Source organism: Hippopotamus amphibius, chromosome 2 (assembly GCF_030028045.1).
Source record: "Hippopotamus amphibius kiboko isolate mHipAmp2 chromosome 2, mHipAmp2.hap2, whole genome shotgun sequence".
Lineage (NCBI taxonomy): Eukaryota > Metazoa > Chordata > Mammalia > Artiodactyla > Hippopotamidae > Hippopotamus > Hippopotamus amphibius.
Window position 1 is genome coordinate 143,378,330 of NC_080187.1, and position 27,454 is coordinate 143,405,783.

Here is a 27,454-nt window from a genome sequence, read left to right on the forward strand (position 1 = left end):
AGTCTCAAAAGGCCTGTTGTTGTCATTTCTACTCTGTAGCCGCTCTTTGTACGTGTGAGCAGATATTGCTGTTACAGAACTTTATGAAATGAAGTTTTCATTCCAATTCATCTTTTTAAAAATTTTAAGTAAATTTACAAGTTTATGTGTCGTTATAGAAACTTCAGTATGTCGTAGAATGTAAAGTAAAACACAAGATTGAAATAAAAATTACTTTTAGTTTTACCACGTTATTTTATATTTTCAGTTTTAGCATTTAATCCTACCATAATTGTACACGTGTATGTGTGTACATGCAAGCTGTGAGGTAGGTATCTAACTTAACTTTCCCCCCAAAGAGTAAGTACTTATTCCAACACCAGTCTGATTTGACTGTTAAGTGCTGTGTTGTTAGTTCTTGATGTGGTGCTGGTGTCAACACCTCTCCATGAATGAGGCAGTCTGGGTGGGACTGTTATGAGCTGGAGAGTAGACTCTGCCCACCCATGAAGCACCTCCCCACCCCGGGTTGGGGCTAGTGCTGTTCAGCTTCAGCTGATTGATGCCTTGTGTTTTTCTGTTTTTTCAAGAAAAGTTGGCATCAAGATTTTTGGTAAAATCCTCCAATTTTTAAAATACTGGCAACTTATTAAAAATTATGAAGTATTGTACTATGTAGAACAAATTGCAGGTACAGGAGTTCAGTGTGCACTTCAGGCATATGTGCTAGCTAACAGCCTGGTGTGGTGGGCACTCAGGATGTACCCCGAGTGGCCACCACATCGTAGCTCGGATGTGCTCCATGTGTGGAGACCGAGGATGTGGCAGGGCTTTCTGCAGAGACATCCACGTGCAAGTTCACCTCTGTAAACACCTCGATAGGGGGTTATAGTAGTGGGCAAGTGGAGAGTTTACACCCATGTTGGTTTCAACTCTGTGGCTGTCTGCTCTTAATCTCTGAGACTAGGCCACAGGGAAACTGACCCATGCCTTCCAGATTCACACAGTCCAGCATGTATCAGTAGCTTCCCTTACGTTGTGGATATGTGAACCTAAACCCATGGTTCTGAGTACTGTCCTCTTCCTCTGGGACCAGGGCTCAGAGGGTAAGGGTCCCATAATCCCCTGTTTGACTAAAGATCAGGTGTTTTCCTCTTAGGATGATGAGGGCTTTACTTTGTGAAGCACTCAGTTGATGCCAGATCTGAGAAAATGGGCGCATGATCGTTTGATTCTGAGCCCAATGCCTCAGATGTGTGATTTTGTTTAATCCTCACAGCAGTCCCGTGAGATGGACACTGTCCTCATCTTACATGTGTGCAAAATGGAGTTCACAGAGGCAAAGAAACTCTCCCAAAGACAGAGTAGTTAGCATGTGGCAGTTGTCCTGGGGACCAAGTAATTACATTTCCAGCCTGTTCATTTGGACCAGAAGGCTCTTGGAAATCAGTCATTCGTGGCCACAGCTGAGTCCCTTAAGCGTCCCTCTCTCCTGTCCAGCAGGGATTACCACGACTACATACGGACATCTACTTGTGGCCAGCATTACCCATGTCCCGGCTGTCTTTGGTCACCACCCAAGGTGGAGGTCACGTGGCCTGGCCTCTCAGTAGTCTCTTCCCCATGTTTCTCTGTGATTCTAATACCCTCTCTCAACCTCTCACTATTCCCTTCCTTCCCAAAACTTTCTCTGAAAACATTCCAAGGTAAACAAGTATCCCTACATCCTCAACATCTTTTGTTGCTGTTCCCTCCTCCTCCTGCCTGGCTGTTTTCCGAGGACACAGCTCTCCTTGTTCTTCTTTCACATGAGTGCTACTCATTCTTTCATGCTCCATCTGTCTGGGTTAGGACGTGGGATTGCCGTTCCCTTGTCCCTAGTTCTGGTTCAAAGCTTAGTTCTTTCACCCTTGCTTTAAAACTCCCATCTCCTCTGAGACTCTTACCATCCATCCAGTTATTCTCCACCCTTTCTTAGCACTGTCAGCTCCCTGTTACAGTCCGCGCTCCCTGTTCATCAGTGACTTTGGCACCTGGCTCATTGTTTTCTTTTTTACCCAAATTCACCAAGGTAGCCTTTACCGTTTCTGAAAACGACCTCTCCAACAGCATGGCCTTTCAGCAGTAGTGACATGTAGATCTCCACTTCACCCACCCACTGGCGTGGCTGCTTTCTGGACTTTAGCATCCCCCAGGACTGTTCATCTTTGACATTTCAAATGTCAGTATTCCCTTCTCCCGCAATCTTTGCTTTTCCCAGCTCTCCCACCTGTGTAGCGAGGCACCCATTCTTTGACTTCAGAAAGCCTCTCAGTCTCTTGAGTTCCATCACTGTCCTTCATTGACTTCCTGCCTCATGTGCCTCAGATTTGTCTGTTTGCTGACAGTCTTGCCAGGGTCCCAGTTTGCTTTTTTGGCCTTCTGTCCTCCCAGTAAGACTCTAACCCATCATAGAGCAAACCGTCCGCACTTTTTCCTCCTTCTACTTGGGCTGGGTTCTCGGCTGGTCCTCGGGCTGCTGGCGTACTTCCCTTGTGTTCTCTGTCAGGCCTTGCTCATTCTCTGCAACAGCTCTCTTAAACCTTCTAGTCTCTTCCAGTCCACCTCTCAGTCCCTCTCCCACAATCTCAGCAAACATTTTTACCTTCTGTTTCACAGAAAACAGGAGAATTCGCTCAACTGTTTGGCACTGCCCCTCAAAATGTAATGTTATTAGTGTCTTTGCTTGCCTCCTGTCACTGTCAAAGACTTGTGCTCTGGACTTCTCTCCTCTGTCCTGGTGCCTGTCGGCTTGTAAGCATGCTCAAGTCCCTCACCTTAAGAGCGTGTGTGTGTGAGAGTGTGTGTGTGAGAGTGTGTGTCTCTGTCTCTAAGTCTTAGTCAAAGGTGCGCTGCTGTTACCCTTTCAGTTGCTCTGACAGTAGGCCCTGTGCCTTATGGTAATGGCACATATTAGCAATGTGAAGTTGAGTGAAAGATCGTTGGTCCTTGTTCTCTGAGTTTGTCTCCAGGGTGATGTGAGCATAGAGGAGTCCCAAGTAGGTTGCAGAGGTTTCAAACCCTTAAATGGCTTCCAAGAAGTGCACATCAATCTTTGTTCTCTCTGGGGTTCCTAATGCTGGTTCTTAGCCAAGTGAACAAACAAGTGTTTATTTCCCTAGCTGCAAAGTATCAAGGCATTGGTGACCTTGATAGGAAGTGACTCAGGTGCTAGATAGACCTGTGTGTGTTTCTGGCTTGCAGCTGCTTTTGTGACCTTGGGTAAATTTCTTCCCTTTGGGGGACTTTCACATGTTTATGAAATGAAGGGTTGGGCTGCAAAAATGCTGAATGATTTCAGGAATCTCACAGCTTTTGTTTTATGTGATGGGAGCGGATAGAACCTGAACCTTGCTAGCATTGCTCATTCTCCTCTGGTCTGTTTGGTTGGGCCCCTGGTGCTTATCCACAAGGGTGGCTGTGAGACCTGACATTAAAAGGCCTGATTGAGGAGGCACCAGGGGTAGAGGTGGGGGGGTAAGGGACAGGGAAGAGCCCTGGTTCATTGGCTTTCTTTAGATATGTCCACTCTAAAGTCTCCTCTAGTTGGAGTCTCCTCTGGTTCATTGACTTTCTTTAGAGATGTCCACTCTAAAGTCTCCTCTGGTTGGAGTCTTCCCCAGAATTCCTTACAAAGCAATTTGCGTGAAAAGAGCAGGAAGCAGGGGAAGGAGTGGCATGTAAGAAGGCAGTCTTGCTGTTGATGGCGGTCTCTTCCACTGAGCCCACCGCATTTTGGAATCCTTAATCTAGTGTTCAGAAATTCACTACCAGTGGGCATCTTGGCATGTGAGATGAAATGTATGCCATCTTGAGGGTAGTGGTTAAAGGTATGACTTTGGAGGTAATAGATGGGACTTCCACTTGACTGGCTTGAATTCTTTGATCTTAGGCAGTTTACCATAGGCTTTGATTCTAGCTGGATGTCCTTCAGAAAGATATTTAACTTTTTCTTGCCCTGATTTCCTGCTCTGTAAAATTGAACTAATAGTAGTAACTACTGCAAAGCTTGTTGTACGTAAACATTAGATAACATCTATACAATATTTAGAACAGTGCCAGATAGTGCCCAGACAGGCAGTCCACACGTGGGAGCTCTGGCTGTGGTTACATGAGTGGTGGTGTTTTATCATTATTGGTATCACATAGGACACCAGTCAGGTCAGCAAGTTGTTACAATTACACTGAGGAAGTTCCTTTAAATGGCCTATGAGTTACAGTATTCAGCCCTGTAGAAGTTCTGGAGCACACAGAAGTTGAAAAACACTGAGTTAACAGGAGGAGCAAAAGTGAAGTATAGATATATTCAGGTGTTCGATCATTTAAATAATTATTTTGCCGTTAAAAGAGAATTATATCAAATTGAGCAGTAAATGGGGAATGAGTGTAGAATTCTAATGAATTAGTGTTTTTCTGCTTGGTTTACTTAATTATGTTTTATTGGTAATATGGTACTCTGTAACCAGTAGTCTGGTTTGTCTGGGACTGACCTAGGGCTTAATGGGACATGGGACTAACTTTGGCATGTGATGGGATGTTAGACTTTCAGAGCTAAAACAGGACACACAGGCATGAGTCTTCACCATGCTGTAAGCTTAAAGCTTTGTTGTGAGGATTGAAGAAGGTATAGCACACTGCTTGGCATAGAGTAGCTGCTCTTTACATTTGTGTAGGATTGAACCTAAATCTTGCTGCACATATTCACACAATGCTCTTTGAGAAGTTGGAGAGAAGTAGTTGGTCAGCAGCTTTGTGTCTTTTCTTCTTTTGGCCCCTTTGAATAGCTTTCACTCTCAGGCATTAGTTTCTTTTAGTCTCAGCTTCCTAATCTGTAGAGTGAGTAGACTCATGTTTATCTTATGTGGATAATTTTAAGGGTTTAGTAATGTGTGATTAGCACGAGTGTGTAGCACAGTGCCTGGCTCACAGTAAGCTCTTGATAAGTGGTAACTATTAGAATAATAAAATCCTTTAACCTGTTATGCAGATGGTGTTTGGAGTAAGTAGTTCCATCGTTGGGAATTCCTAAATTGGAATGGTGGCTGTTGATTGAACTTTTGTCTTCAGCTTTATTCAGTCATTTCTTAGAAGCTCTCTTCCTCTAGGTTGCCTGAGGAATAGTGTTGTATACCTGCACAACTGAACGTGTGTGTGTTCAAATTTCATTGCAGGTGATGAGGAGTACCTGATTAATCTGACAGACTCTCCAGGACCCGTGGGTTTCTCCTCAGAAATATTGACAGCTGTTCTCATTTGTGAAGGGTGCATCATTGTAGTGGATGCTGTGGAAGGGGTCTGTCCGCCGGTAGTGGATTGTAACGTGGAAATATGTAACAGGTTAAAGAAGGTGGGACGAGAGGAGGAACTGACTGTCGATGCCTATGTGCCACTCTAGACATTTCAGTGAGCATCAGAAAGCTGGTTTTACATTTCACATTCGATACTGTCCCAGTCTGCGATGGCGTTAAATCACCTGAGTTTTGAAGGGACATTAGAGAGAATGACTTTAAGGTGGTTTGACATGTGTCTGTGATGTCCTCTTGGAGACAGACTCGGCAAAAATGGGAGAGGTGTTTAGGAGGATCTGGAGGTTTTACTCCAGTGGAAAAGCTTCTGAACTGTGAAAGGCTATTGATAGCAAGATACTGAGCTAGTTCTCCTCATCTTTCCCTAGATGGGAAAGTCTCTCCTGTTGGTTTCTCAGTCTACACTTAGGCCTCCTCCCACCTACACACACTCTCTCTCTCCCTTCTTCCTCCGCTCTCTTACTCTTCCAGGTCCTTGATCTAGGCTTTCTAATCTTTCCCACTAAAGTTCAAAAAGTTCACCCCTAAGGCCAGAGTGAACATGTAACTCCGGTCGACGTGAAACTCAGAGTGGCTTTCTAAACTCCATTTTTAAAATAGTTTTTCTTTGAAATTTTATGTTTTATTTTTAAAAATGTTGTCACCTTTGTGTCCTACTTCTTAATATACGCTTATTTGTTTTAATGTCTTTTAAAAAGAATACTAAAAGGTTTAAATTCCAGGCATACCTTGGAGATATTGCGGGTTTGGTTCTGAGCCACTGCAGTACAGTGAATATTGCAGGAAGGTGAGTCACAGGAATTGTTTTTGATTTCCCAGTGCATATAAAAGTTATGTTTACACTACACTGAAGTCTCTTCAGTATGCAGTAGCATTATGTCTAAGAAAACAGTGCATATACCTTAATTAAAAAAATACTCTATCGATAAAAGCTGCTAACCGTTTCTGAGTCTTCCTTGAGTTGTGATACTAACATCAGAGACCACTGATCACAACAAATATATTAATAACGAAAAAAGTAAAATATTGTGAGAATTACCAAAATCTGACATAGCGACGTGAAGTGAGCAAATGCTGTTGGAAAAATGGTGCTGGTAAACTTGCTTGTTGCAGGGTCCCACAGAACTTCAGTTTGTCAAAAAAACTGCAGCATCTGCAAAGCACACTAAAGCAGAGCACAATGAAATGAGGTTTTCTTGTAGAAATGGAGAAAATTTGATAATTCCAGGAAGACATGCTGTAATTATTCTGTGACTTCCCCTTTGATTGCCCGTAAGAGCACAGGTCCCCCAACTAGAGAAGCACAGCCTTAGTCTGTGTAGTGTCTTAGGTGTCCTGACAAGATAAGTAACATGAATAGACCTGACTTCAGAACAGCAGAGTAGTGTCCACCGCTGTTAACCACTGAGAGGTGGCGTATGATCATGAAGGTGTACGTGGGGCTTCTGGAAGAATGTTCTGTTTTTCGACCTTTGTGTTGGCAACATGAGTGTTTGTTTTTCTCATTATTCAGTAAACTTTGTGTATGGGTATAATTCCACAAAACTCTTCACTATCTTTTACACAATTTTATTTTTCCTTCTTAAATAGACTCAGTTCCATAAAGGCAAGGACAGTTTCTTGTCTGTAGTTCTTTGCTTCTGTGTTATGTACTTTCTGAATGTCTAGTGAACACCTGTGTCTGACTGGCATGGCCTGAGTTGTGATAAAAGAGTATGGAAATGAGCTGCTTATTAATCAAGATTTTCTAATGTGCTTTAATTATTTCAAATCATGAGCTTTACATTTTCCTTTCTGTTTTAAACAGACACAGGCAGTTCTGCGACAAGCCTGGCTTGAAAACATCCGTCCAGTTTTAGTGATTAATAAGATAGATCACTTGATAGTGGAACTGAAATTCACCCCACAGGAGGCCTATTCTCACCTCAAGAATATTTTAGGACAGGTATTTTATCCTTTACTTCAGTTTTTAAAAAATTGTTGCTCAAAGAAGGGTTGTAAGGAAGTTGCTTTGTTGAGTATGAGGCATTGCTATAGAAAATTCACTTACTTAGATTCATATGTGTTGGAGTCCTCACACCACAACAGAGGCAATAAGAACAGGAGGCATCTCAGGAGTCCCCTCCATCTCCTGGAAGCATCCTTGAATATAAAGCTTGGACCATAGCTGTTAATGTTCTCTTGTTTAAAATCTTGTAGTTTGGTTTCAGAATGAAGCAATATTAGGAAACACTTTGGCTGTTTTTATTATCTGCCTTTGGCTGAAATTTTACCAAAGCATTCATTCATTTATTTATTTTGCAAACATTAACATAGCTATATGTTGAATAAATGAGCTCTTGGGATGTTCACTTTGTGCTGAGGATTGTGAATGTAAAGACAGACAGATCAGAGTCCCTAGTTTTCAAAGATGTCACAGTGTGGTAGGGCAGACAAACACTTAAAAGAGATGTTTGGAGAACAGTGAGATAAACCCTGGATGTGATTTGAGAGCATAAACAAGGGCTGCTTTACCTAGACTGGGTCAAGAGGAAAGGGAGAGTTAGGGAAAGTCTCACAATAGAAGCCTTGAGATGGAAGAACAGTAGCATTTGCTAGGTAGAGAATTAGGGCAAGGGCCTTCAAGAGAGAAGGAATAAGACATACAAAGTTATAAAGGGGAAAAAAAAGCGTAGTACAATGTTTCATTCAAAGAACTGCAAATTATTTATTAGAGTTGAAGAATTAGATCATGTTGAGTAGTGATAAGAGGTGGGAGTAGGAAGGGATATAGGGTTTAGATTATGGTGAACTTTGTATGTCATGCACAGAGGTTTGAAATATCTTCTTCGAGACGGTGATGAGACCAACTTGAGAATATTTATTTGCTAAAGGAAGGAAGTGATAAAGATAGAGCAGTGAAAAAGAATGGGTCAGTGGATCTAGTTCCCTGAAGAGACCATCAAGGATGGGTACAGGTGAAATACTCCTGCCCTGCAGCGGGAGGAGAAGGGCCAGAGGTATTTGTAGATATAGATGCACTTACTGGTTGGTTTTGGGGGAGCTTTCAGGATTTCTGAAAACTAGGTTCCATTTTCTCTCTGAGGTAGGAAATAAGATAACCTACTTGGGAGTGAAAATAGAGGTTAGAGTTCAGGAAGAGGGCCTAAAGAGAGTGGTGACCAGTTCAAACGTCTGATATGAGAAATGGTGAGGGAGTTGACTCAGGTTATAAACTAAGATTGTGAGGGTGGAAACCATGAGTTGTAGTGACACCGGGCCCTGGTACTGGAAAACAAGTTGAAGATATGACAGATTCATGTTTGCATTAAGCTAATACGCACAAAAATGACCTTCCAAAGCCTTACAATTTAGTTTTACTGAGTATAAAAGAATGGGTTGATAACATATAAGTTAGTGATTGCTATAAATGTCACCTCCATCCATGTGTGCTTAATATGAGCTCAAACTGTGACTTATGATTCTAGGCTTAACAAGGGGTAGACAGTGTGTCTCCTGTCATGGGCGTGCTAAGCATCTGAATGACATTCTGCCATTTTACCATCTCTCCTAGTTTAATGCACTCACAGGAACTCTTTTTACTTCAAAAGTGCTAGAGGAAAGAGCAGAGAGAGAGAAATTGAACCCCAAGCGAATCCAGATTCTGAACAAGGAGAGCAAGCATATGACTGGAGCACTGGCCTGGAGGACACAGATGATTCTCACCTTTACTTCTCTCCAGACCAGGCGGCGGCCACATGGCCTTTGATTTCTCTTGGTCTGAAACTATTTGCTCGCTTTGGAGTCTGTGAAGTCTTAAAACGTTCTGAGACAACACTGAGATCGTGGTTACAAATTATCGAAGCCAATTATCATGCTCCTAACGCCTACCACAACTCTACACATGCTGCCGATGTGCTTCGCGCCACTGCCTGTTTTCTCTGCCAAGAGAGGATAAAGGTGAGCTGTGTTTGTGCTGCATGCTCAACAGGCAGCAGCAGTGGGGTGGGCTGCTGTGCCATGTGACGGCTCCGGGGGGCCCGCATGGGCGCAGCCTGGCCAGCCAAGGGGGCGGCCACGTGAGAAGTCGGGCAGGAGCCACGCTGTGGCTCTGGGGAGTTGATAATTAATTCACAACATGACCCCAGCCATTCCGTGGAAGACTAAGGAGCCGGCCTTGGTCCCCGGGGAGAGAGCCAGCAAGGACAGGATAGGGCTGTTTTTCTGAGGGGTCTCACTCTGAACCTGCAGGTAAGTTGAGCCAACTAACGGTTGGATACGGCCACATTAGCCGCCCACCCCCCCAGCCCTCAAAGTCAGCGGGGTTTGAGACCAAGCTCATCACCTTTGCCCAGCACGGCTCCCACCCAGGGTCGCCTGCCTGGCCCAGAGTCCCATCATCCAAGCAGATACCCAAGTCAGAAGCCTGGGGTCATCTTCAGTTCTCTCCTCTCCTCAAGCCCGCAGCACCTGGTAGGTCATCTGACCTTGCTGACTGCAACCCCTAAGTGTTCTCAGCATCGTCCCCTTCTCACAACGCGGCTGCCACCATCCCAGTGAGGGCCCCGTCATGTGTCATGACAGTCCCAAACAAGAACTCCTGGCTACCTGGTCTCCTAGGGAGCTCGCTCTGACCCATATCATGCCCAGGAACAGCCTCCTGTCTCCTACAGGCTTAAGCTTTAAACTCCACAGACAGTGTGCACCACTCACAACACACAGGCCACATTTGGGCCGAGTTGAACCACTCAGCTGGGACCATCAGGCTTTCTTAGACTACTGTGCCTACTCACAGAAATCACATGACTGACTCCTTTGGAAAGTAGCTTGATGGGCATAGAATCAGAGGAGATGCCTGCTCATGTCTTTGACTGTGTTCTTTGCCCCTGCTCCCTCTTCCAACCTGAATTTGCTTCAGGGGGCCAATAAGCAGAGAGTCCATCGCACCATGGATTGAGATTCCACATCCAGAGGGGTTCCTTGTGAAGCCGACAGCATGTAGTACTGTGAATAGCCAGAATCCAGAACTAAAGGTGGAACTTAGGTTCTCATCCTGGTTCAGCTGGGTAGCTTTGGGTGGGTCTCTTCACCTCTCAGAGTCCCAGTGTCCTCATCTGTAAAATGTAATAGTAAATAATACTGATTTTCATGCCTACCACAAGATCTTTTTGTGAGTGCGGATCGAAAGAGAATGACTAAGTCCTCTCTACACCATAAAATGTTAGGGCAGTGTTTAGGAAGTATCACTATATCTGACACAGTCCTGGTACACTGACAGCTAATGCCCAAGACCATACCTCTCACAAAGCTGGGTGATTGGGGATTGGCTTGTGAGAAGCAGAGCCCCTGGTTGGACCACAAGGCGCTTTCTGTTGTGAGGACAGAGAAATCTTTATTTTTCAACTCACACTGTTTTTTAGTGAATATAATAAAAGATAAAGCCAGTCTTTGAGTGCTTACCAAGGGAGAGTGACAGAACAGAAAGAAAAGGCACCTGTGAGAGAGAGAGAAAGAGCTGAGGAGGAGGGGAAGGGCAGATATGCCACCCTCCAGCACTACCCTCTGCTTCTGGGTCCTGCTGGAATCTCACCGGGCCTCGGTTTTCCCCTTTGTAGAGTGAGGGGCCAATCTCAATGGTCAGAGTATCCTCAGGACTGTTTTACGAGACCCTAACTTGTAGGTCCTGAACAGCTTGGTACCTGGGGACCCGTTTTGATTGCTTTGACTTCCACTCATGTTTTAGGAAACTGATAAAGATCAAGAAGCCATAAACACTATGCTCAGGACTCCAGAGAACTGCACTCTGGTCAAATGAATGCTGATTAAGTGTGCTGATGTGTCCAATCCCTGCCGACCCCTGGAGCAGTGCATTGAGCAGGTCGCACGTATCTCAGAAAACTATTTCTCTCAGGTAAGATGCAGCTTCTTAAGTTCCTTAAGCAAAAGAGAGAAACACCATAAAGACCATAAGAAGTAATGGGCTTGAAACTAGGAAGTAGAATTCTAAATGAAATTCTGTCCTTGAAGACCATTGCTTGTATTATAGGCTTCTTGGTAATAATTCTATTAGTTTTTTTCTTATCTGAAAATGTGTTTTATTTTGCCATCATCCTTGCAGAATATTTTCACTGGATATTTGACATTTTCTCCTAATAGTGCTTTAAAGATGTTAATTACACTATTGTCTGCCCTTCGTAGTCTCTCTGAGTAGAAAAAATTCTTGTGAGGCAGAAAAAAAATTAGAAGACATAATGGCTAAGATTTTTCCAAATTTAGTGAAACATACATACATACAGCTTTCAGAAACCCAGCAAATCCTAACCCATGCCCAGGCACATCATAGTCCATCAGCTACAAGCTAAAGATACAGAAAAAATTTTGAAATCACCCAGAGAAGAATGACACATTACTTATAAAGAGAACAGTGATTCTCATCTTTTATAACTTCATGTCAGAAACTATGAAGGCCAGAAGACACTGTGGAACAACATCTTTAAAATGCTGTTACGAGGAAACTGTCACCCTAGAATTCTGTGTCCAATGACAATATCCTTCAAGAATGAAGGCAAAATAAACACATTGTCAGATAAGGAAAAGCTAACAATTCATCACCAGTAAACCTGCAATACAAGAAATGCAGAAGGAAGTTCTTAAGGCTGAAAGGAAGTGATACTAGATATAGACTGGAATCCTTAGGAGGGAATGAAAAGCACCAAAAAATGGTAACTAGCAAACCCACAATGAGATATCACCTCATATCTGTTAGAATGGCTATTATCAAAAAGATAAGAAATAGCAAGTGTTGTCAAGGATGTGGAGAAAAGAAAGCCCTTGTGCACTGTTGGTGGGAATGTAAATTTGTGCAGCCAATAAGGAGGTTCCTCAAAAAAAAAAATAGAACTACCCTATGATCCAGCAATTCTACTTTTTGGTATTTATCCAAAGAAAACAAAAGCACTAACCCCAAAAGATATACGCACCACCATGTTCATTGCAGCATTATTTACAACAGCCAAGTTGGAAAAAACCTAAATATCCATTGATAGGTCAGTGGGTAAGAAAATGTGGGTATGTGTGTGCATGTGTTTGTATGTGTGTGTGTGTATATACAACACACACACAATGGAATATTATTTAGCCATTAAAGAAGAATGAGCTCTTGCCATTTTGGACAACATGGATGGACCTTAAGAAGTTAGAGAACTAGGTTAGAGAAAGACAAATACCATATGATCTTACGCATATGTGGAATCTTACAGTGAACAGATTGGTGGTTGCCAGATGAGTGGGTAAGGGTGCAAAATTGGTGAAGGGAGTCAAAAGGTACAAACTCCTAGTTATAAAATAAATACATCATGGGGTTGTAATGTACAACATGGCAAAGGTAGTTAATACAGTACTACATAGTTGAAAGTTGCTAAGAGAGTAGATGTTAAAAGTTGTAATTACAAGAAAAACATTCTGTAATTATATATGATGACAGATGTTAAGTAGATTTATTGAGGCAATCATTTTGCAGTATATGCAAATATTGAGTCATTATGTTGTACACCTGAAACTAATAGTGTTGTATGTCAATTATAACTCAGTAAAAATAAAAAGACAAAACACTTTAAAAAATGGTAAATAACTGGGTAACCATAAAAGATTTTTTCCTCCTCGTAATTTCTCTAAATACATAGAACTATTTTAAGCACAAGGTATAACATTGCATTGTAGAGGATATTATATATGTAGGTATAAACTATGTGACAACTATAACATAAAGGATGGGCTAAAGTAAAATGCACTTCCATGAATCCAGGGTTTCTACGTGCTACATGAAGTGTTATAATATTAGCTCAGTAGACTGAAAAGTGAAGGGTATATTTAGTAATCCCTAGAGCAATCAGTGTCGCTTAAAAGCTAATAGATTACAATGGAATTCTAAAATTTATTAAATGATACAAAGGCAACAGTAGAAATAGAAGAATCAAAAAGAGGAATAAATAGAAAAAAAAAGTAAAATGGTACCTCTAACTCTAATCATATTCATATGTATCTTAAATGTTAGTGGACTAAACAGTCCAATTAAAAGACAGAGATCATCAGAATGGATCTTGAAAAAATAATACCAACTACATGCAGTCTACGAAGGACACACTTAAAATATAAAGAAGAGATAGGTGCAAAATAAATGGATGGAAAAAGATACATCATGAAAATTGTAAATATAAAGATTGGAATGGCTATTTTAATCTCAGACAGAATAGACATCGAGACAAAGAATATTACCAGAGATGAAGTAGGACACGTCATAATGAGAACAAGTTCTATAGGAGACATAATAATCATAAGTGTAGATGCATCTAATAACAGAACTTCAAAATTAATGAAGCAAAATTGACAGAAACAAAGAGAGAAGTAAAATCATAGTTGGAGATTCCCTCTTTCAGCAATTGATAGAACCACCAAATTGAAATACCAGTAAAAACACAAATAATTCAATCACCTTACCTTAGTTAATATTTATAAAACACTACACCATAAATCTGCAGAATATGTATTAAGTACACTTGATATGTTCATCAACATACATCATATGCTGGGCCACAGATAAGATTCAATAATTTTAAAATAATTCAAATCATACAGAATATATTCTCCAGCCACAGTGGAATTAAGTCAGAAATCACTAACAGTAAGGTATCTAGGTAAACACCAAATATTTTAAATTGACAACACATTTCTAAATAATCTATGCGACAGATAAAGGAAATTAGAAAATATATAGAATTAAAATGTTAATGAAAATATATTAAAATTGTGGGATGCAGCTAAAACAGTGACTAGAAGGACATTTATAGAGAAAAAGCTCTAAAGTTAATGACTTAGATTCCCCTTTAAGAAACCAGAAAAAGAAGACAAAGTAAACCCAAAGGAAGTAGGTAAAAATAATAAATATAAGAGCAAAAAATGAGGAAATAGAAAACAGACAGTAGAAAAAATTATAGGAGACAAGATGGCAGAGTAGAAGAACTTGAGGTCATCTCCTCTTATGAAATCAAAATCACAACTAACTGTTGAACAACCATCAACAACAAAAGAGTGGAACCTACCAATAAAGATATTCTACATCCAAAGACAAAGAAGAAGCCACGACAAGATGGTAGGAGGGGCACTTTTGCAATATAATGAAATCCCATACCCACCACATGGGTAACCCACAAACTGGAAAACAGTTATATTCTAGAGGTTCTGCCACAGGAGTGAGAGTTCTGAGGCCCACATCAGGCTCCCCAGCCTGGGGGTCTGGCATTAAGAGGAGGAGCCCCAGACCATTTGACTTTGATGGCCAGCAGGGCTTGAGTGCAGGAGCTCCACAGGACTAGGGGAGACAGACTCCACTCTTGGAGGGCGCACACAAGGTTTCACATCCACTGGAACCCAGGGCAAAGCAGTGACTCCATATGAGTCCGGGCCAGACCTACCTGTGGGTCTTGGAGGGTCTCCTGGGGAGGCAGGGTGAGCTGCAGCCCACTGCAGGGGTAAGGACACTGGTGGCAGAGGCCCCTGTGGAATATAACTCGGTGTAAGCTCTCCTGGAGGTCACCATTTTGGCACTGAGATCTGGCCCCTCCCAACAGCCTGCAGGATCCAGTGCTGGGATGCCTCAGGCCCAACAACCAATAGAGTGGGAACACGGTCCCAGCCATCAATACACAGGCTGCCTAAAGTCATCCTGGGCCCACAGCCACCTGTAGACACACCCCTTGACATGGCCCTGCCCACCAGAGGGACAAGATCCAACTCCACCCTCAAATGGGCAGGCACCAGTCCCATCAGGAGAAGCCTGCACAAGCCCCAGGACCAACCTCACCCACCAGGCAGTAGACACCAGAACCAAGAACTATAATCCTGCAGCTTGCAGAATGGAGCCCACAAACACAGAAAGTGAGACAATATGTGATGGCAGACAATGGAACAAGATAAAACCCCAGAAGAACAATTAAGTGAAGTGAAGACAGGCAATCTGCCTGAAAAAGAATGCAGAATAATGATAGTAAAGATGATCCGAGGTCATGGGGGGAGAAAAAAAAGATAGAGGCACAGACCGAGAAGATACAAGAAATGTTTACCAAAGAGCTAGAAGATTTAAGGAACAAACAGAGATGAACAATACAGTAACTGGAATGAAAAATATAGTAGAAAGAATCAATAGCAGGATAAATGAGACAGTAGAACAAATAAGTGAGCTGGAAGACAGGTTGGTGGAAATCACTGCTGCGGAACAGAAAAAAAAATGAAAAGAAATGAGGACAGTCTCAGAGACCTCTGGCACCACATTAAATACACCAAAATTCACATTATAGGGGTCCCAGAGGAGAAGAGAGAGGAGGGATCTGAGAAAATATTTGAAGAGATAACCAAAAACTTCCCTAACACAGGAAAGGAAATACTCAAGTCCAGGAAGCGCAGAGGGTCCCATACAAGATAAACCCAAGAAGGAACGCACTGAGACACATATTAATAAAATTGAAAAAAATTAAAGACAGAAAATACTAAAAGCAACAAGAGAAAAGCAAAAAATATATTATACAAGGGAATCCCCAGTTTTTCAAGCAGAAGCTGCAGGCCAGAAGGGAGTGGCACAATATATTTAAAGTGATGAAAGGATGAATTGGGAGATCGGGATTGACATGTATACACTATTGATACTATGTAAAAAATATATGTAACTAATGAGAATATACTGTATAGCACAGGCAACTGTACTCAGTGCTCTGTGGTGACCTAAATGAGTAGGACATCCAAAGAAGGGGGGATATGTGTATACGTATAGCTGATTGTTTTGCTGTACAGTATAAACTAACACAATATTGTAAAGCAACTATACTCCAATGGAAAAACAATAAAGTGATGGAAGGGAAAAACCTACAACCAAGAATACTCTACCCAGCAATGCTCTCATTCAGATTTGATGGAGAAATCAAAAGCTTTACAGACAAGCAAAAGCTAAGAGAATTCAGCACCACCAAACGAGCTTTACAACAAATGCTATAGGAACTTCTCTAGGCAGAAAAGAAGAGGCCACAACTAGGAACAAGAAAATTACAAATGAGAGCGCTCACCAGTAAAGGCAAACATATGGTAAAGGTAGGGAATCATTCACACACAAATGTGATATCAAACCAGCAATCATGAGGAGCATACATACAGAGGATAGTGGAAACTGCATTTGAAATTGAGACCAGCAACTTAAAACAATCTTGTGTGTGTGTATGTATCTATGTATGTATATATACATATACGTATATGTGTGTGTGTGTGTGTGTGTGTGTATAGAGAGAGAGAGAGAGAGAGAGAGAGAGAGACTGCTATACCAAAACTTCACGGTAACCACAAACCAAGAAACTTGAATAGATAAACAAAAAAGAAAAAGCAATCCAAACACAATACTAAAGATGGTCACCAAATCACAAGAGAAGAGAACAAAAGAGGAAGGAAAGAAAAAAGACCTACAAAAACAAACCCCAAACAATTAACATACATATTGATAATTACCTTAAATGTAAACGCATTAAATGCTCCAACTGAAAAACATAGACTTGGTGAATGGTTACAAAAACAAGACCCATTTATAGGCTGTCTACAAGAGACCCACTTCAGATCTAGGGACACAGACAGACTGAAAGTGAGAAGATGGAAAAAGGTATTCTACACAAATGGAAATGAAAAGAAAGCTGGAGTAGCAACACTCATAGCAGACAAAATAGACTTTAAAGACTGTTATAAGAAACAAAGAAGGACACTACATAATGATCAAGGGATCAATCCAAGAAGAAGATATAACACTTGTAAACATATATGCACCCAACATAGGAGCACCTCAATGTATAAGGCAAATGCTAACAGCCATAAAAAGAGAAATTGACAGTAACACAATAATAGTGGGGTACTTTAGCACCCAACTGACATCAGTGGACAGATCATCCAGAGAGAAAATCAATCAGGAAACACAGGCCTTAAATGACACATTAGACCAGATGGACTTAATTGATATTTATAGAGCATTCTATCCAAAAACAGCAGAATACCCAGCCTTCTCAACTGCGTGTGGAACATTCTCGAGGATAGATCACATGCTGGGCTATAAAGCAAACCTTGGTAAATTTAAGAAAATCAAAATCATATCAAGCATCTTTTCCGACCACAAGGCTGTAAGATTAGAAATAAACAAGAAAAAAAAACTGTAAAAAATGCAAACACGTGGAGGCCAAACAGTATGTTCCTACACAACCAATGGATCACTGAAAAATCAAAGAGGAAATCAAAATACCTAGAGACAAATGAAAATGAAAGAATGATGATACAAAACCTATGGGACTTGGCAAAAGAAGTCTTAAGAGGGAATTTTATAGGTACACAGTCTTACCTCAGGAAACAAGAAAAAACTCTCAAGTAAACAACCTAACCTTACACCTAAAGCAACTAGAGAAAGAAGAACAAAACCCAAAGTTGGTAGAAGGAAAGAAATCATAAAGATCAGAGCAGAAATAAATGAAATAGAAATGAAGGAAACAATAAGGAAACATCAATGACACTAAAAGCTGGTTCTATGAAAAGATAAACAAAACCTTTAGCCAGACTCATCAAGAAAAAAAGGGAGAGGGCTCAAGTCCAATAAAATTTCAAATGAAAAAAGAAGTTACAACAGACACCACAGAAATACAAAGGATCATAAGAGACTATTACAAGCAACTACAAGCCAATAAAATGGACAACCTAGAAGAAATGGGCAAATTCTTAGAAAGGTACAACCTTCCAAGACTGAACCACGAAGAAATAAAAACTATGAACAGACCAAAATCAGACGTACTGAAATTGAAAGTGTGGTTAAAAAACTTCCAACAAACAAAAGCCCAGGACCAGATGGCTTCACAGGTGAATTCAATCAAACATTTAGAGAAGAGTTAACACCTATCCTTCTGAAACTATTCTAAAACAGTGCAGAGGGAGGAACATCCCCAAACTCATTCTATGAGGCCACCATCACCCTGATACCAAAACCAGACAAAGATATCACAAAAAAGGAAATTACAGACCAATATCACTGATGAACATACACGCAAAAATTCTCCACAAAATACTAGCAAACCGAATCCAACAATACATTAAAAGGAGCATACACCACGTTCAAGTGGGTATGATCAAGTGTGATTTATCCCAGAGATGCAAGGATTCTTCAATACCTGCAAATCAGTGTGATACACCACAGCAAAAAGTTGAGGAATAAACACCGTATGATCATCATGCAGTATAAGTTTTTGACAATATTCAACATCCATTTATGATAAAAACTCTCCAGAACGTGGGAACAGAGGAAAGCTACAACATAATGAAGGCCATATATAAAAAATCCACAGCTAACACCATACTCAATGGTGAAAAGCTGAAAGCATTTCCTCCAAGATAAGGAACAAGACAAGGATGTCCACTCTCACCACTGTTATTCAACATAGTTTTGGAAGTCCTAGCCACAGCAATCAGAGAAGAAAAAGAAAAGAAAAGAATCCAAATTGGAAAAGAAGAAGTGAAACTGTCACTCTTTGCAAATGACATGATACTATACATAGAAAATCCTAAAGATGCTACCAGAAAACTACTTGAGCTAATCAATGAATTTGGTAAAACTGCAGGATACAGGATTAACACACAGAAATCTCTTGCATTTTCTATATAATAACAATGAAAGATCAGAAAGAGAAGTTAAAGAAACAATCCCGTTTACTATCACATCAAAAAGAATAAAATACCTATGAATAAACCCACCTATAGAGACAAAAGACCTGTACTTTGAAAAGTATAAGACGCTGATGAAAGAAATTGAAGATGCCACAAATAGATGGAAAGATATACCATGTTCTTGGATTAGAAGAATCAGTATTGTCAAAATGACTATGCTGCCCAAGGCTATGTACAGATTCAGTGTAATCCTTATCAAGTTACAAATGGCATTTTTCACAGAGCTAGAACAAATATTTTTTTTAATTTTTATGGAAACACAAAAAACCCTGAATAGACAAAGCAATCCTGAGAAAGAAAAACAGAGCTGGAGGATTCAGGCTCCCTGACATTAGACTATACTACAAAGCTATGGTCATCAAAACAGTATGGTACTGGCACAAAAACAGAAATATATATCTATGGAACAGGATAGAAAGCCCAGAGATAAACCCACACACTTATGGTCACCTAATTATGAAAAAGGAGGCAAAAATATACAATGAAGGAAAAACAGCCTCTTTAATAAGCAGTGCTGGGAAAACTGGACAGCTACATGTAAAAGAATGAAATTAGGACATTTACTAACACCATGCACAAATATAAAATCAAAATGGATTAAAGACTTAAATTTGAGCCCAGACACTACAGAACTCTTAGACAAAAACATAGGTAGGACACTCTTTGCCATAAATCACAGCAAGATCTTTTTTGATATACCTCCTATAGTTAATGAAAATGAAAACAAAAATAAACAAATGGGACCTAATAAAACTTAAAAGCATTTGCACAGCAAAGGAAACCATCACCAAGGTGAAAAGACAACGCTCAGAATGGGAGAAAATATTTGCAAACAAAGCAACTGACAAAGGATTAATCTCCAAAATGTACAAATAGTTTGTGCAGCTCAGTATCAAAAACACAAACAACCCTATCAAGAAATGGGTGGAAGACCTAAACAGACATTTCTCCAAAAAAGACATATAGATGGCCAAGAGGCATATGAAAAGATGTTCAACATCACTAATTCGTAGAGAAATGCAAATAAAAACTACCTTACAGTAGTCAGAATGGCCATCATCAAAAAGTCTATAAACAATAAATGCTGGAGAGGGTGTGGAGGAAAGGGAACCCTCTTGCATTGTTGGTGGGAATGTAAATTGGTACAGCCACTTTGAAGAAAAATATGGAGATTCCTTAAAAAACTAAAAATAGAACTACCATACGATCCAGCAATCCCACTCCTGGGCATATATTCGAAGAAAACCATAATCCAAAAGGATACATGCACCCCAGTGTTCCTTGCAGCACTATTTACAATAGTCAAGATATGGAAGCAAGCTACATATCCATCGACAGAGGAATGGATAAAGAAAATGTGGTACAGCTATACAGTGGAATATTACTCAGCCATTAAAAAAGGATGTTATCATGCCCTTGGCAGCAACATGGTTGCACTTAGAGATTATCATACTAAGTGAACTAAGTCAGACAGAGAAAGAAAAATATCACATGATATCACTTCTATGTGGAATCTAAAAAAAATGATAAAAAATGAACTTATTTACAAAATGGAAACAGACTCACAGACTTGAAAACCAAACTTATGGTTACCAAAGGGGAAACATGGTTGGGAGGGATAAACTAGGAGTTTCCGATTAACAGATACACACTACTATATATAAAATAATCAGCAAGGACCTACTGTATAACACATGGAACTCTACTCAATATTCTGTAATGACATATATGGGAAAAGAATCTGAAAAAGAATGGAGATATATATCTATATATAGATATATATTTCCAAAACTGAATCAGTTTGCTATACACCTGAAACTAACACAACATTGTAAATCAACTACACTCCAATATAAAATAAAAATTAAATTATTAAAAAATTACAAAGCCACTAGTTGATTCTTTGACAAAACTAACAAAATTGGTGAATACTTAGCTGGAATAATCAAGAAGAAAGAGAGAATGCAAATTACCAATATCAGGAATGAAAGAAGTATTGTGATAATAAATGTGACTATTTAAATTAAATGGACAAATTCCTTGAAAATTAAGATTTACCAAAACACACAAGATTAACCAATAACCTTAGGAGCCCCACATAAAGAAATTCTTTGTCAAAATGTTTTATTTAAAGTGTTTTTCACAAAGAAAACTCTAAATGGTTTCATTGAGGAAGTCTATCAAACATTTAAGGAAGAAATAATGCTAGTCTTACAAATTATATCAGAAAATAGAGGTGAGAACACTTTTCAACTCATTTTATGAAGCCATTATACTCCTGATATGTAAACCTGACAAAGACAGTACCAGGAGAAAACTACAGTTCATTATCCTCATGAATATAGATGCAGAGATACTTAATTGAACAGTATATAAAGAGGGTAATATATCACTAAATAGAGTTATCCTTGGAAATGCACGGTTGGGTTAATATCAGAAAAATCAATCATTATAATTCATCATACTAATTAAAGGAGAAAACCACATGATTATTTCATAGATGGAGAAAAAGCATTTGACAAAATTCAGCATCCATTCATCATAAAAAAATTTAGCCAACTAGGAATAGAAGAGCTTTTTTTTTTTTTTATTTTTTATTTTTTTAATTTTTTTGGGGGTACACCAAGTTCAATCATTTGTTTTTATACACATATCCCCGTATTCCCTCCCTTCCTTGACTCCCCCCGCCTTGAGTCCCCCCCACCCTCCCCAGAAGAGCTTATTTTTAAAAGGGTATCTACAAAAACTTATAGTTATCATTATACTTAATGGTGAAATAGTAAATACATTTTTCTTAAGATTGGAAACAAGGGAAGGAAACCCATTCTATTCCATTCCATCAGTGTATCTGTTATCTTTATGCCAGTACCACACTGACTTGGTTATTGTAAGTTCTGAAGCCGAATAGTATAAATTGTCCAACTTTTTCAAGTTTGCTTCATTTATACAAGATCCTTCACCTTTCCATATAAACTTTAGAAGGAAATATTAAATACATTTTAAGGCTAAAAACAAGGCAAGGGTACACATCTTGACCCCTCCTATCCAACATTTTATTGGCAGTCGTAGCCATTGCAACAAGCCAAGGGAGAAAAAGATATACAGAGAACAGAAAGTAAGACATAAATTTGTTTCTGTTTGCAGATGACAGAATTCTTTTTAATCTTTAAAACTGAGTGTATGACACAATTACTGGCATTAACAAGTGGAGATCATTTAGCAAGGTTATAGGACCCAAGCTCATTATACAAAGACAGTTGTATTATTTTATGTACCTGCTGCAGACAATTGGAAAATGAAACTAAATACCCAATCCCATTTATGATAGCAATAAAAACCAAAAATTACTTAGGATAAATTTAACAAATAAGACCAGTTCTTTACACTGAAAACCACAAAACATAGCTGAGGAAGAACACTTCAATCAATGGAGAGATGTACCATGTCCACAGATTGGAAGGCTCAATGTTGTTAAGATACAGTTCTTTCCAAATTGATATATAGATTCAGTGCAGTCCCGATCGGAATCCCAGCAGTTTTTTTGGTAAAAATCGACAAACTGATTCTAAAATATATTGGAAAGCTGAAGGACTTTGAATAAACAACACAAACTTGAAAAAGTCGGACGATTTATGCTATTTGACTTCAGAACTTACAGTAACCAAGCTGGTGTGATACTGGCATAAAGATAACAAATACGTTGATGGGACAGACTAGAAATCTCAAAAACAGGCCACATGTATACAGTCACTAGGGAAAGCAAAATGTTTTTCAGCAAGTGGTGTTGGAATATTTGGGTATCTCTAGCCAACAAAAAATCAACCACAACTCCTGCCTCATTCCGTGGAGAAATATCAGTTCACAGTGGGTCATACACCTAAATACAAAGCCATAAAGCTTTTAGAGAAAACATAGGAGAATATACTTAATCAGTTGGAATGGGATAGATGTATCTGAGGTACAGAAAACAACAACCATAAAAAGAAAATTTGGTGAGAACCAAAATTCAGAAATTATTCTTGTCTAAACACAGCGAAGAAAATGAATAGGGAAACCACAGTGAAAGAAAATATGCACAAATCATATCTGACAAAGGACTGTATTCAGGATATATAAAGAATTACACTTCAATAATAAGCCAAACCAGCTAATTAAAAATGGCCAAATATTTTAACAGACACTTCACAAGGGAATATATATGAAAATTTGCTGAACGTCATTAGTAATCAGGGAATTGCACATTAAAATGACAGTGAAATACTACTATACATCCACTGGGATGGCTAAACATTAAAAAGACTGACCACACCAAATGTTTGTGAAGACATGGAGCAACTAGAAGTTATTCATCAGGTAAAATGTGTAAAATGCTCATCATGCAGTGATGATGTGTAAAATCATCATTTTGGGAAGCAGTTTATCAGAGGTTTTCTTTGTTTTACTGTGGTAAAACAAAATAACCATTTTACATAGTCATGTTTTTTCCTTCCATTCTTTTCATGTGGTGTATTACATCAATTGATTTCAGCTGCTGAATCACCCTTGTATTATTGCAGGACTAAAATCCCACTTGTTCATGGTGTATGATCCTTTAATATGCTACTGAATTCTGTTTGCTAGTATTTCGTTGAGGATTTTTGCATCAGTATTCATAAGGGATACCAGTCTGTAGTTGTAGTGTTTTTATCAGGCTTTGGAATCTGGTTAATGCTGGCCTCATTGATTGAGTTGGGAAATATTCTCTCCTCTTCAAATTTTTGGAAGTGTTTGAGAAGGACTGGTATTAATTCCATTTCAGAGCTTGGTAGAATTCACAGGTGAAGCTTTCTGGTCCTGAGCTTTTCTTTGTTGGTAGGTTTTTTATTGCTAACTGAATATCCTTACTAGTTCTAGGTCTATTCAGATTCTCTATTTCTTCGTAATTCAGCCTTCGTAGGTTGTGTGGGTAGGAATTTGTACATTTCATCTAGGTGATATAGTTTGTTGGCATACAGTAGCTTGTGACACTTCCTTATAATCCTTTTTTTTTTTTTCTGTAAAATCAATAGTAATTTCTGATTTTAGTAATTTGAGTCTTTTTCTTAGTCTAGCTAAAGTTTTCAATTTTGTTGATCTTTTCAAGAAACCAACCTTAGGTTTTGTTGATTTTCTCTATTGTTTTTCTATTTTTCTTATCTCTGCTCTAGACTATTAGTTCCTTCCTTTTGCTTGTTTTGGGTTTAATTTTTTCTTATTCTGGTTCCTTGCAGCCTAAATTTAGGTTGTTGATTTGAGAGCTTTCTTATCTTTTAACATAGGCATTTACAAATATCAGTTTCCCTCTTAGCACTGCTTTTACTGCATTCCATACCTTTCCATATGTTGTTTTCCTTTTTTTAATTAATTAATTAATTTATTTATTTATTGGCTGCATTGGGTCTTCATTGCTGCACATGAGCTTTCTCTAGTTGCAGCGAGCAGGGGTTACTCTTCATTGTAGTGCACAGGCTCCTCATTTTGGTGGTTTCTCTTGTTGCAGAGCATGGGCTCTAGGCACGCAGGCTTCAGTAGTTACAGCACACAGGCTCAATAGTTGTAGCTCACAGGCTGTAGAGTGCAGGCTCAATAGTTGTGGCACACGGGCATAGTTGCTCCGAGGCATGTAGTATCTTCCTGGGGCAGGGATTGAACCCATGTCCCCTGCCTTGTCAGGTGGATCCTTAACCACTGCACCACCTAGGAAGTCCTGTTTTCATTTTTATTTGTGTCTAGTATCTTACAATTTCCTTTGTGGTTTCTTCTTTGACCCCTTGGATAAGAGCATATTGTTTACTTTCCATACACTTGTGAATTTTTCATTTTGCTTTCTGCTATTGATTTCCAGTTTCATTCCATTGTTACTGGAAAAGGTACTTTGTAAGATTTTGATGTTTTAAAATGCATTGACTTGTTTTGTGGCCTAACATATAATCTGTCCTGGAGAATGTTCCATTTGCACTTGAGAAAAATATGTATTCTAAATGTTATTGGGTGAATGTTCTCTATGTCTGTTAGGTCCAGTTAGTTGGTTTATAGTGTTGTTCAAATCCTCAATTCCTTATTGATCTGGCTGTCCTATCCATTATTCAAAGTGTGTTATTGACCTCACCAACTATTATTGTAGAAGTGTCTGTTTCTCTCTTCAATTATGTGTGTTTTCTTCATATATTTTGGAACTGTAATTGTTTGGTGTGTATGTGCTTTTAATTGTTACATCTTCTTGGTGAATTGACCTATTTATTAATAATGTCCTTCTTTGTCTCTTGGAACCATTTTTGGATTTTTAAAGTCTATTTTGTCTTATATTACCAAGCCACCTCAGCTCTCTTTTGGTTATTTGCATGGAATATCTTTTTCCTTCCTTTCACTTTCAACCTATGTGCTGATATCTAATGTAAGTGAGTCTTTTGTAGACAAAATATAGTTGGATCATGTGTTTTTACCCATTCTGTCAGCTGTGCCCTTTGATTGGGGAGTTTAATCCATTTACAATTAAAATAATTGCTGACAGAGGAGGACTTACTTTTGCCATTTTGTCTTCTGCATGTCTGATAGCCTTTTTGTCCCTCACTTTTTCTATTATTGCCTTTCTGTTTGATTTCTTTTTTTTTGTAGCACCATGTTTGATCTGCTTCTCATTTGCTTTGCAAGTATTCTACAGATAACTTTTTTTATGGTTACCATAGAACTTACATATGACATCCTGAAGTTGTAGCAGGTTAAGTTGATACTGACCTATATTTCAGTTGTATACACGAACTTCTATACAGCTGTGTTTCTCCACCTGACTTTGTTCTTGATGTCACAAATGATGTATATTACATTGGGTGGCCATTAACACAGATTTGTAATTTTTATGTATGTGTCTTTTAAATCTGTAGAAAATAAAAAGTGGAATTTCAAGCCAAAATTGCAATAATACTCTTTTGTAATATGTACTTATGGATTTACCTTTACTGGAGATCTTAATACAGTATCTTTACATGACTTCAGAAGGAAAAAAATGATTTACCTCCCAAATGATTTTCCCTTAAGATTAACTTTTATAAATTGAAACTTAGAAATACTATTTTTAATATGCTCCATTGCAAGAATGTATAGTTTCCAGAATTTCACACAAGATTAAAACTTTCACACAGATAATGGGAGGATAAAACATGCGACAGTGTGCCATAATTGCTACAAGTAGCAGCAAATTTAGCTTGGAGTTTCCTAGCAGCCAAAGTAAAAACAGAATAAGATCAGTTCAAAATTGATGATAACACAATAAGCAGGAAATTCTACAAGTCTTTTCTTAGTAGATTTGAGAACACTTCTCCTATGGGATACTCTGTAAGGTAGTTTGGTACTTTTGACTAAATTCTGTACTTGTACTGTGACATCAAGACCTTGGATCAGGGGACCTCCCTGGTGGTTCAGTGGGCAAGACTCCATGCTTCCAATGCAGGGGGTCTGGGTTTGATCCCTGGTCAGGGAACTAGATCCCCCATGCATGCAGCAACTAAGAGTCTGCATGCTATAACTAAGAAATTTGCATGCCACAACGAAGATCCTGCATACTGCAATGAAAACCCCTTGCAGCCAAAAGTAAATAATAAACAAACAAACAAACAAACCTTAGAACAAAGCTCCAAGTTCGGGTTTAATGTTGATCCTCACTGCCTGCAGGAAGGTCACCATCTCTGCTTCACCAACACTGGGGTTGCCTCTCCCACCAGATGATTACCTTCTATCTACCAGTGATGCTCCAGCAATGGACAGGTGACCCTGTTCTGCCGAACATGCCACAAAGAGAAGTCTACAAGGATGATTCTGAATCAAGTACTCACTCCCACCAAAGAGCCACAGGGAAAGACCATCTCCCCTCTCTCTCTCTCTCCCTCTCTCTCTCGAGGTGGGTTGGGTCTGGATGTGACACCTGGGACTGCTGCAGCCATATTGCTACCAGTCCAAGGATGAAGCCACCTCCAACAGTGACAGAGTTGAAGGATGGAAGAAATCTGGGTCAGTGGTATCGACCAGCTCCTGAATCCTCAAAACTCTAGACTTCCTTTCAGTAATATACTTGCCTTGTCCTTATGGTTGCCACTAGATTCATTCAGAGTTTTCATTTCTTTGGAAACAAAATGTTTTTAGAGAAAAGACACAAAATTAGAAATGGGAGTTTCCTACACACGAGAAATCTTGCATTAATAAGGCTTCATCTTGGCATTATTTGAAAGAGCAGAAAACTGCATATAATCTTCATATTCGTCATTAAGTGAGTGGAGACAGACATCCATCATAAGTTATTGGTCACATGCATGCACAGGGGAATCTCAAAGAGCCATGAAATAGGAATGGGAAAG

General features: G+C 39.4%; 1 long non-coding RNA gene across 3 annotated transcripts in view; it reads left to right on the forward strand.

Moving 5' to 3' along the window:
- The window catches only part of LOC130843998 (uncharacterized), a 29,821-nt gene extending 2,666 nt beyond the window's left edge, over positions 1-27,155 (forward strand). The window contains exons 1-6 of one of the 3 annotated variants that reach the window (XR_009051119.1): positions 5,289-5,365; positions 6,047-6,111; positions 7,132-7,269; positions 8,878-9,263; positions 11,047-11,214; positions 26,775-27,155. This is a non-coding gene — a long non-coding RNA (uncharacterized LOC130843998). Of the gene's footprint in view, positions 1-5,288; positions 5,366-6,046; positions 6,112-7,131; positions 7,270-8,877; positions 9,264-11,046; positions 11,215-26,774 lie in introns of those variants that run through there. The other 2 variants (XR_009051118.1, XR_009051120.1) reach the window with 2 other exon arrangements.
- Positions 27,156-27,454: the final 299 nt, after the last annotated feature.